The sequence below is a fragment of the Epargyreus clarus genome, unplaced genomic scaffold, assembly GCF_041222505.1.
Source record: "Epargyreus clarus isolate Ecla_fem2 unplaced genomic scaffold, WU_Ecla_fem_2.2 ptg000004l, whole genome shotgun sequence".
Classification (NCBI taxonomy): domain Eukaryota; kingdom Metazoa; phylum Arthropoda; class Insecta; order Lepidoptera; family Hesperiidae; genus Epargyreus; species Epargyreus clarus.
Window position 1 is genome coordinate 2833408 of NW_027332212.1, and position 12380 is coordinate 2845787.

General features: G+C 38.2%; 1 protein-coding gene across 9 annotated transcripts in view; it reads right to left on the bottom strand.

Annotated features, from left to right (window-relative positions):
• Ypel (Yippee-like) overlaps positions 1-12380 on the bottom strand; it is a 172958-nt gene that overhangs the window by 87042 nt on the left and 73536 nt on the right. The window contains exon 1 of one of the 9 annotated variants that reach the window (XM_073092903.1): positions 3117-3139. The exons of the other annotated variants lie outside the window; for them this stretch is intronic. The gene's annotated coding sequence lies outside the window, so the exon portion shown is untranslated. Of the gene's footprint in view, positions 1-3116; positions 3140-12380 lie in introns of those variants that run through there. 9 annotated transcript variants of the gene reach the window in all.

Below are 12380 nucleotides of genomic sequence, written 5' to 3' on the forward strand. Positions count from 1 at the left end.
AAGTACATAAAACGGGGCCCCCTAATGCCCCTAATGGGGCTTACTAGGCGACGTGACTCTTCGAATGTCATTCCCCGACTTTTCTTGCTAATCATCGTAATATCAATCCGTGAAGACGAAGGCCGTTCGACATTTCAATGGAACCGTATCGATTTGTATCAATTGTATCGTATCAGTGGACTGGTCAGTTTAATTGGCAGTAACACGGGTTTCTGGGTGTCAATTATCGCCGCAATACATTAGATTCGATAGATCAGGTAACGTAACCAGGAAAACATTAAATACTACCTGATATTCAAAGTCGTTGTCGTTATCTCATTAGTATCCCACTAGGCACACGTCCCCTCTCAAGAGTGAATTGGTTTTAAGTTATGGTTGGCCAAATGGGTAGTAGAGTAGTTAGTAGACATCAAACATACTTTTTAACTTTTAGGCTTTAATTTCTAATAAAATGTGTAACAAGTACCTACGTTTTTTTTTAAAAATAGGAGCTGCAGACGAGCATGCAGTCCACGTGATGGTAAGTGGCTACTGCCGCCCATGGACGTCTGTAATCAACCCCTGATAAGATTAGATATTCCTACCTGAGGTCGGTCATAGATACGCTAACCCTGAGGACTAAACTGGAACGACTCGAAAAAATATGTCTCCCTTACCGCTTATCTTTGCTGGTTTAAAGAAGAAACAGGTGTGGCAGTGGTGCCGCCGGAATCGAACCACAAATAGTTCCACCACCTTTTAAAATAAGATTTAGCTTTCCACTTAACTCCCCTTGACATCCAAAAAATAAAATTGCGTCCTCTGACAGTTGCAACCTAAATGTATCATCAATGGACTAAAGCTCTTTAAAGAATCATTCAAATGCTGACCATTCGCCCAATTAGGGTGCCATATTTGCTGCAGAGCGTAATTGTCTTAACGATAAGTGATATTACCTTTTTACCCACTTAGTCCAGAATAACATTCTCGTGGGAGCGATTAGAGACACTGAACGGGGAATAAAGGTTATTGAAATACTTTTATGTTTTAAGAATCATTGTATGAAATAATTGGTAGTTTTTTAATTAATAATACAGAATTAGCAATCGAGTGTTACTACTACCGTCCATGGAAATTTGTAAGCAATCTCAGGTAAGATAATAGTCCTATCTGCGATCGGCCACAGATGCGTTACTACCCCCGAGGACTAATTTGGAACGCCTCTGTTAAGTATATCATCACCCTTCAAAGCGGAACACAGGGGCGTTAAACACTGTTGTTATGAGACAGAAGTAGGTTTTTTTTTTTATGATATAGGAGTGGCAGACGAGCATGCAGTCCACCTGATGGTAAGTGACTACTGCCGCCAATGGACTTCTGTAGTAACCCCAGATAGGATTAGATATTCCTACCTGAGGTCAGGCACAGATGCGCCGCTACCCCTGAGGACTAAGCTGAAACGCCTCGGAAAAGTCTGTCTCCCTTACCACACCCTTCAAACCGGGACACAGCAGCGCCTAACACTGCTGTTATTACGTAGAAATAGGTGTGGCGGTGGTGTCGCCGGAGTCGAACCACAAAGGGTTCTACCACCTTCAAAACCACCTTCTTAGGTGTGGTGATACCTCCGGTATCGAATCACAGACGGTCCAACCACTTTTAAAGTTATGTTCACCTTGTGTGATCTATTAGTTCTCTTTTAATTTTCTAGATTACTGTAGTGCTAAAATAAATGAGAATCATTTGCTTAGGATTTATATTAGGATTAATAGTACAGTTTAATTCAAGCTCAACGACAACAGATGAACGTTTTAACTAATCCATACAATTTACCAAACAAAGGTTACGAAGTTCGCAAGGTCGGTACCCTAGGCGCCGGTGCAGTGACTGGTTTAAATTTTATAGCTGAATCTAACTGCATACAAAGAGACGTTTAACTACGCTCATGCAGTTGACACATCACTAATTCAACCAGTTTTATTTAGTTTCTTGATGGGTTCGTCTCTAGTAAACTTCTTTCTCTATTTTATAGATGTTAAATAAAGAATACTGTAAGAATTTGAGTTGTATCAGGTACACTGTGTAGTATTTATGTATAGTCGGGTTATTTGGAATTATTTTACACAATACTATTAAAAATGGACATGTTATTCACCTGCTTTGACGAATCAATTAAAACCCCTCCCTTGTACAAAAAAAACTATAAGTAGGTACCTACAACTTTGTCCCTGTAGTACCGGGACCAGAATAGGGCTACGGTATCCCCTGCGTGTCGTAAGAGGCGACTAAAAGGGGCTTTAGGGGTTGCGGGCGGCAAGAGTGGAAGCTAAAACCGTCCAGCAAGCGACCCCGGGAAGGACAGCGGTTTGTGTGGCCGCATATCGCTGTAATCACCAGGGGATGTGTGAGGAGCGTAAATTGCTCCCCCCAGGGTAGAGCCCGATAAAAGGGCATCGCGTTAGGAGGACTCCGGTTGTGTTCCGTTGGAGATCCCGGAGTTCTCCACCAAACGCTGAGGACGGCCACCGGGGGGGTTTTAGTGCCATAAAAATCCCACATAGCCCGGCGCCACTCCCATGGCGTCGGGTACCTTTTGAAGGTTTCCCCCTCGTGAAGAAAAAAAAAGGTACCTACTACTTACTTATGTGAAGGTGTGTTATGACGGGACTGTGGTGCCAAGGCAGTCAAAGAGTTTGACCACTTTCGTCGATTATCTCTTAGCTTAAATTATCTTTACATTTTTAGCGAGTTCGAGAGCAGTTAAATTACGGAACGTCAAGTGTTAAAGAAGTGAAGAGCTACGATGCTTCTATGTCTAATCTCAGGTATCATTCCAATCCCAATTGAAATTGTTTATAATTAACGTCTATGAGCGACAGCCACCACTTACCGTCAAGTGAACTGAAGTGAATTTTTATTTCAACTAAGTACAAAAAACTTCGATAAAATGTCCACAGTGATTCCGTATAAGAATGCGAATACCTACAAATCGTCCGTCATCAACTTATGTTTACATGATTGCTAAAATCCAAGTCCTAAACTCTATCAAAGTTTAAAATTAGTTTCATAAAACGCTGTCAGCCCGCAACAAACGAAAACAAACTTCAAAATTCCCAATTCGCATAGAACAAACGCACCTTAAAACACAGAGGGCCGGCACACGTCGCAACAATCCAAAAACCGAGGACGTATAAAATGTAACTCTGTAACGTAAGCACTGAAACCGAAAAGTTTGCAGCACGAGCGAGCGTAAGAGCGCGCGAGGCGGCGCGGCGACCGCAGTGCCGGGAGCTGCGCGCCCGACTGCCGGCTGCAACTTGCATCGAGCGACGACACTGGCTAGACACTGTACTATCAACCAGCCATTCCCAAAGTTCGCTAAACCTACGGATCCTGAAAATCATCGACGTACGTATTTTAAATTTCAATAATTATACATACTGTTTATTTTCTCATGTTGATAACTAGACATTCGAACCGCAAAAAGAGATCAAAATGTTGACTAGTTTACATTCTCCTAATTTTATGTATTTCAATTTTCATATTCTAATCACAACTTCACGCGAATTATCATCAGGCTGCAACTTGCATCGAGCGACGACACTGGCTACACCTTATGAAAGTATTAGTGATTCCAAAAGTTCACGATTAAGTGATCTGTGGAACCCAGCTATCCACGAATTATTCGTCACTGAATCATTACATTTTTGGCTATTAAAACAAACCATTTTGAGAGTCATAACACTCATAACCCTATAGGTACTAAGAGTTTCTGTGGATGTCATGTTCACACAAAAAGACGAATACACAAACACACAAGCCCGTGTCCATCTGACCGGGATCGAACCCGGAACCCACTACGTGAATGACCAGTATGGTGACCGCTGCACCATGCTACTCGCCTTTTTTTGAATAATTTGAAATAATGGTTCTCGGTGTTAATATAAAATGCTGCCCAATTTTTGTGCCATTCATCCATATGGGGTTGCGTAAAATTTTCGTGTGACCTTAAAGTTTAAGAACTGCTGCCTTATACAACACACGGGATTCTGTTTAGCATATACATTGTGGAATAACTCTATCGCCGAGACATTCCTGGAACTTCGTGATCTGAGCCTTAGAAAAAAGGCACAAAAACAACTTCTACAAAGCATGGTCTACAAACTCTATAGGCATATTATTATGCATATTTCCGTGCGCGAGAATTATCATTTGCCTTAAATTTATACAGCTTTTCTTTTTTATAAGATTGAAGTAGCATGCAGTATACCTGTTGGTAAGTGACCACTACCATCGATGGACATATGTAATCACCTCCATATAAAACATGGGTTCTACCTGATGCCGATTATAGTACAGTTACCATTCCTGATGAGTACCATGGTCTACTCATATCATCCACACCCTTCTACTGAAACGCAAGAATTGCTTCACTTTATGCTACATGTTATTTCTCTTTATTCTCTTCTGTTTATCGACAGCCACACATTTAAATTGCAACGGTGACAAAATATGATTCGAATTCTATGTAGTTTCATATATCAACCACACCTTCGCTCGAACGATCAACAGACAGATAAAAATTGCAATAACATTTTATATCGCGCTTCAAGATTTATTTCGTCTGAGACCAAGAAATTGGATAGACTTAACTTGTCGATCAAAACATTGAAGCATATAAAGTTTTGCGGATTAGTAGTACATAATCAGATACATAATTGCATTAAATAAAAATAATTTGGTATACCTCCATATATCGCACGGAATTATAAACTTGCAAAAAAATTAAGTCTATCGCTTGCCTATCAAACTTCAAATTGGACAATTTTTGTTCACCTACTCGTAAATTGTCAAATTACGAATTGTGATAGACAAAAAATACTTACGATTAATTATTCCTAACCATCGTTAATGGGAATATATTATTACAGCACATAATAAGTTCAAATCAACATTTCCAAAAATATGCCGCTTAATCACACAAGTGCAAGTTGCACTAGTTTAACTGCAACGTTCCACGAGGCAGTCTTTATTATTTCTTCCGAGGTCCTTACCTACCTGACGGGGAGTGCTCTATGAAAAATGGCGTAAACGTAACGTAAACTTACGTTTTTACGGCGTTTCTCCGATGGCCAATTACGCGAGTACAAACGAGAGCGTCGCTTTACGACGCCGACGACGGCCACGACCTTTGACGGTCCGAAGAAACACAATAACGACGTCAATGGAGTCGTTTCATATTTTTCGTTGCTTATTAGGACCCTTAATTTGGATGCTCGAATCTGAACCCACTACTCGAAAAAAAATTGAAATTTCTCGCAAAAATATGAAAGGGTTAATACGAGTGTTTACGTTATTGGAGAGTTGATAATTTTATGTTTTTGTAAGATGGAATTGTTTGAAAGTGAAAGAACCCTTTGTGGTTTCGACTCCGGCGGTACCACCGCCACACCTATTTCTACCTAATAACAGCAGTATTAGGCGCTGCTGTGTTCCAGTTTGAAGGGTGTGGTAGGGGTGACAGACTTTTCCGAGGCGTTCCAGCTTAGTCCTCAAGGGTAGCGGCGCATCTGTGGCCGACCTCAGGTAGGAATATCTAATCCTATCTGGGGTTGATTACAGATGTCCATGGGTGGCAGTAGTCACTTACTGCGTGGACTGCATGCTCGTCTGCAACTACTATAGTATAAAAAAAGTCCGAATACCATGGGAGTTCTAGCAAAAGTCGACCGCAGATGCGTCGCTACTCTTGAGCACTCATTGAAATGGCTCACGTGTGACGATACCTCAAGTATGGCCAACTATTTCAAAGTTGCCGATACTTGTTTACGAATATTTACTAGTTGTGGGCTAACGTACTCCAAAATACGGTCGTTGTACATGACAAAAAAGGTAAGCGTGAATTTTACCGGCCCTGAGAAAATAGGTCAACAAAAAAAGAGATCTTACCCCACCCAATAAAAAGTGCTACCCCCAGGCGTAAGTACAATTTTGCTATCCAGGGAATTAAAAAAAAATCCAATCTGCTATTCATGAAATTTTATCGCATGCTTAAACGGACCACAGACCGAAACGTCAGCCAAGGCGGCCAGCATCTGATCCGCGGGCCAGCAATTCCCCATATTATTATGTTCTCTATTCTACAAAAAAATACAACGGGTCTTGTACTACGAATTAATTTGAATTAAAATTACATTGGTCACTAAAAAGTACACTCACTGTAAACGACAAGGTCGCATTATGTTGCAAATTGTAAAGCAACAAAATATATTGCACAATAAATCGCTTACAGTATTTGTTGTATTGTACAATAACCACAGTTAATTTCTTTTCCTTTCATTGCTGACATTATGGCAACCATTGTGTTTAATGACAAAGAGAAGGGCATACCTCGGAGAAGTGGTTGACAACCTGCGGCCCGCGGTCCCTTGCGGCCCGCGGAATTTCCTAAGACCTAATGTTTAATTGGTTTTCTTTTTTTTCGTCAAAATGACAGAAATTATTTTTAAATGCGGCTCGTTATAACCTCATGTAACCGTGTGATTTGTGATGCCAAATAGGTGGCCGTCGGCTACCTTAGAACAATAATAAACATAGAGTACTTTATAACTAGATTATACAGGGTGAATTTTTCAAACGGGCCTTCAGGGCCATATCCGAAACTATGAGGATTAGCGAAAAATCCTGAAAGGAGTTACGAGGCCGATTTTGATAAAAAACTAAAACTGCACCATTAGTTTTTTAAAATATCTTTTTCCTTAGCCGGGAATCGAACGAGTTCATTTAAAAAAAAATACACACCTCTATATTATTCCACTATCTGAAAGTGTCGCTTATAAGGATCAAATTCTGGGAAGAAATGTTATTGTGGCAAATTAAAGGAAAAGGAAAATTTTGAAGAAAATACATATTTTTTCATACCTTGGCAAACTTATCCTTAAATATTATACATAACATATGACTTATGTATAATTCTTTAGGACTATACATAAGTCATAACATTGAAGAATTTGTTGGTTAATCAACTAATTCTTCGATGTTATGGCCATGACAAACTGCTTAGTATGAGAAAGTAATAGGTTGGCAACTAAGTTCCCGCCGTTTTTAGCATTTACTTTTTAATAAAAATAGACAAGTGATTAATCAGTAAATACTTCGTTTCAACGTTGAATATGATTTTCAATATCTGTTTGTTAAGTAATCACTCGGATTTGACTCGAAAGATTCTCGCAAATTGTCAACTTTACATCTGTATTAAACGAAACTCTATTATAATGTTACAATGGTACAAGTTGAAAATCTATTATAATGGTCCTGAAAATAACCTTAACTAAGTCGTACATAAAAGTATAAATTCTTGGAGAACAAAACGTCCGCTTTCGAATGATTTGAAATATTAGGCCAAAAAATTGTTAATACGCGAAATGTTTAAATTAATGAATGGCGGAAACTTAACTGCCAAATTATTATGAAAAAAAAAATGTGAGCCGTCACGGGACGCCTGGCAGATGTGAAACATCGACATTATTTTGTAAAAGTAATATGCAGAAAAGAACATATTGTGATAGGAACTAAATATGTCATAATGATAAAATAAAATATTACGATTTTTTTCCAGATAACGATGACTATTTATTGAATTCGATTGCGCATGGCGACGCGTCGCCACACCGTACACACTACTGCATATAGACTGTATATATATACCATCGTATAGCGTGGCATGCGTCGCCACGCCAGAAATCGGTTTTACGTGCGGCTATAGATGTTTCACATCAAAATTGAATTATCTTAAAAGTGAGGCTTTTCCTTTACTTTGTCATTTATCATTACTTCCCAGAATTTGATCCTTATAAGCAACACTATGAGATTGTGGAATAATATAGAGGGTGTATGTTTTTTCAAAATGAATTCGTTCGATTCCCGGCTAAGGAAAAATATATTTTAAAAACTAATGATGCAGTTTAGTTTTTATCAAAATCGGCCTCGTAACTCCTTTCACCATTTTTCGTTAATCCTTATAGTTTCGGATTTGGCCCTGAAGGCCCGTTTGAAAAATTCACCCTGTATATGAAATTTAATATTTTACCATTTTCAACAGAAAATACCTACAGAATTATTATTTTTTACCATAAAAACTGTGAAAGTGGCTTATTCACATCACTTGAATTTAAATTATGACGTTTTTATTTATTATGACGTACGATTTCTTTTATTATGACTAGAACTTACATACATAGTTACGGTGTTCTAACCAATGTTTAATGTTCATATCCGAGTAGCCTCGCTTTACACTTTATAATTACTCTGAAACGTGTACATACATTAAGCTCATAAATGAGCTTTCCGAATGAAACACAGTATCATTACTGCAATAAACCAATATCATATCGCATAATACCAATATCAAACAAGCCGGCAGCCGACAAAGAGAGTGCGCTTAATATTTCAACGAGGATTATAATATCAATATATTCGGGCATAAAAGCTTTCGTTATTCAATACGAATAATCAGAAAGATTTTTTGATTCGGTATAAATAAAAACAAAATTTTACTTGCCTTTTAGTATTAAAATTGTATGTGAATTTACGCGTACGCAATTAAGTATATTTCGTTATGTCGCTTACTTTTTCCTTTATTTCTTTTTAGGTTTATTTCCTATTTTTCAGAACGTTATCGTTTGAACTTCAGCCATTTAGGAAGCGTCCATAATTGACGTGAGGTGATTTAGGTTATTTTTAGTTCCAGTGGTTATATGTTGTGGGAACCCAGATAAGATTAGATTTCTGCCTAAGGCCAACCATAGATGCGCCGCTACCCCTGATAATTAAGCTGGGAAGCCTAAGCTGTAAAAACTACTAAGCACAGAAGTGCTTAACACTGCTAATATAAGGGAGAACAAATGTAGCTATGGTGTAGCAGGAATCGAACTACAGAGGGCTCTACCACCTTTAATTCATGTGCCTTGGATTCGAATTAAGACCACTAGACTATCTTTCACCTATATCTCAGTTTTCAAAGAAGTGAACACTATCAACAGTGCCAGCAATCATTTCCTCCCCGATCCCCCCAAAAGTGTCCCGATCGGAAGGCGGTTGCATTTCCGCCGGCGGTCAACGGTCCCCGCAGTCGTTGACACCGCTTTGTCTTTGCGATGCAATGTCTGCGGACTGCGCCACACTCACTACACGCCCACGGATACCTACGATTGGTAGTGATTCAGCTTATGCTAGGGATGGTTATAAGGTCTCTGTTCAAAGTTTATCTTTAGTGAAATATATTGGAAAAATGGAGACAATTGGATACAAGACATAAAATGGGGCATTCTGTCTTCAAGGGTAGCAACGCATTTACGGTTAACGTAGTTAGGACTTCTTATTTGGAATTGATTGCAGATCTCCACGGTTGCCTAAATTCACTTACCAGGTAGGCTATTACTCGTACTATATACTTAACTAACTGCATAAAAAGTGCGAAATATATAGATGTTATAAATGTCTGTTTTGCCACATCCTTAAATTATAATATTGTAGTATTAATAATATTATGAGGTGAAAATAGGAAAGGCTGTGGTGCCAAAACAGCGAAACGAAATAAGCCCCAAATAAAATCCTTAATCAAAGTACTAAAAAGATAGAATAAACATAAAACCACAGTATAAGGATCTATAGATATTTGTACTGTGATAAAACATAAACGCTTTCTACACTCACAGCCCCACAATACGATTCTCTGTGTCGTGGGTGCCATGGACACACACATAGACAAATAACAAACACCCAGACCCAGGAACAGAAATCTAAATTCATCATTTAGATATCTGTCTGGGGGGGTTGAACTGACACTTCAAATTACTTTGACCAAATTCAGATAGAAGAAATCTATAATTTGGCATATCTCTTCAATCATCGCAGTGAAGTCACGATAAATTCGCTACACAATGAATCATTGCAAATTTTGGGATAAGCAATATTATTATTGTCCGTGAGTGAATATTTTTTCCTTATCTTTAAAACGATATCGCCCACACAAAGATATAGATGAGACATAGGCCATTGACATCTTTTGTCATGCCACATGCGCATGCGCCGCCCCTGATGGCCATAAGCGCAGTTTAAGTAGATGCATCGCGCTGAAGTGATGATTAATCAAATCAAATCTAATAACTTTATTGTGGAACATAGGTTTAAAAAATAGGTGTAAATTGGGTAATTATTGGTTATTGGGTAATTAGTAACAATCTTACTATGACTTATGAGCAGTATTTGCAATTTACAATTAATTTTCTAGATATTTTTGTACTGCTCATGGACGTAACCAATCCCTATAGAGCAGAGGTTCAGGAGAAACAGAGGTTACCCGAAGTAGACTATAGGTGCATTGCAACTCCTGAAGACTAAGATGATCGCTTTCCATGTAAGTTAGCTAGTATCCATATCCTTCTACTGAAACGCAAGTAGGTACCTTTTTTAATATAGGAGTAGCAGACGAGCATGCAGTCCATCAACCCTAGATAGGATTAGATATTCCTACCTGAGATCGGCCACAGATGCGCCGCTACCCTTGAGGACTAAGCTGGAACGCCTCTGAAAAGTATGTCTCCCTTACCACACCCTTCAAAACGGAACACAGCAGCGCCTAACACTGCTGTTATTTTTGTTCATCATCATGCAAAGCTGCAATTCATCCAAAGTACATGCAGTAGTGCAATCTACTTTGGATTTATTTTATTTCTAACCCACTCTCATTTTTTCTCTATGTCCAGGTGCTAGATAACAGAAATAATTATGGCGGTGCTGACGAGGCATATTTTACTATTAGAGCTAAAAAAATATCCACACCCAAAGTCAAATGTCAGAAAACTCTAGTAAATGGAAGAATCCTCCTACAAATTAATTGATCGTTCTCCTTCAAAACTCCAAGTGTAATAAACAAAAAGAAACACTTCACCGCGATTTTAACACTGACCCAGTTTCGTTACTGGATTTCAAACACCGTATGTTTATTGATAATATTTCATTCTATGAATTATTCACTAAATGAATTATTATTCAGTGAGGATTTACACATGCAGTAAACCTCACATAAATAAATTTCGAAGTCCAGAATTAAAACTGAAGTAATTGTTATACAAATAGGTTCTTATTTATAATATTCAAGTATGTAGTAAAGGAGTATGAAGCCCAAGTGGGTGATGGTAAGAGGCTACTGCAACCCACGGAAATCTGTAATCAGTCCCAGATTAGATTAGATCCCTACTTAAAGTTGGCAACAGATGCGTCACTACGAGTACGTTGAGAACTAAGTTGGAACGCGTCGGAAAAGTATGTCTCTTACCACACTCTTCAAACCAGACCACAACAGCGCTTAAGACTGGTGTTATTAGGCAAAAATAGGTGTAGCGGTACTGACTATGGAGTCGAACCACAAAGGGTTGTATCACGTATGCTTATAATAATATTATTTTTATATCAACCGGAAAACACACCACATGTGCAGGTGCATGTGCTAGAAAAAACCTTTTCCCTTTAATTGTAAGTTGATAGATATAATGAGGATGCGTCTTTGTGCCTTTATGCACAACATTAGCGCTGCACACACTCGGAATTGCAAGTCTAATGAACTGCTTACGTTGCAGGTTTTAATCTATCACCACGGTAGGGTTGCCACTTTTTTCAAGAAAAATAGTATTTCTTACAAAATCCTTGCAAAAGTACCGAAGAAAAATAATATTTCGTTCACAAATCTTGCAAAAATACCTTTGGAAAATCCAAGAAAGATGTAATGTATTTATGTGTCGTTGACTTATATATACTAACGCAAATATGTAACATTTTCTGACGTTTTTCTGTCGCTGACTCAGTGTAATATGTTTGTTCGTCGATCTGTTTCAACGATATCGCTGAAAATATAGTATATTTTGTACTTATACATACGAGGCACTAATACTATATCATAGTATTGGTGGCAACCCTAAACCGGCCTACAGTATAGAACGCGTATAGCTTTGAAATGTGAATTCATTATTATTCTCAGTTATGAAATATAATTCTACACGGCTTTCCATTTGAGACAGGACTTCAAAGGGGTGTGCACTCCAATTTATATAAAGTGGTATTGCAGCATACCTTCTAATTTTAAATACAATCATCTATTAATCCTTAATATACTCGTTCCACGAAACAGAATCGTTGCTGAGGAATAAGTATAATTTTATAGACTTGTTACAAGGTAAATAAATGTAGGTAAAATATAGGTAAATATTTTTTTGTACCATTAAAAATAAAAAAAAACACAGATGTACGAAGATATCAAAATTATTTTTTCTTGGCCAGGAACTTAACCTGGATTCTTTTGCATTTAGCATTTAGCATGCCCTATAGTTAACAACACAGCACAA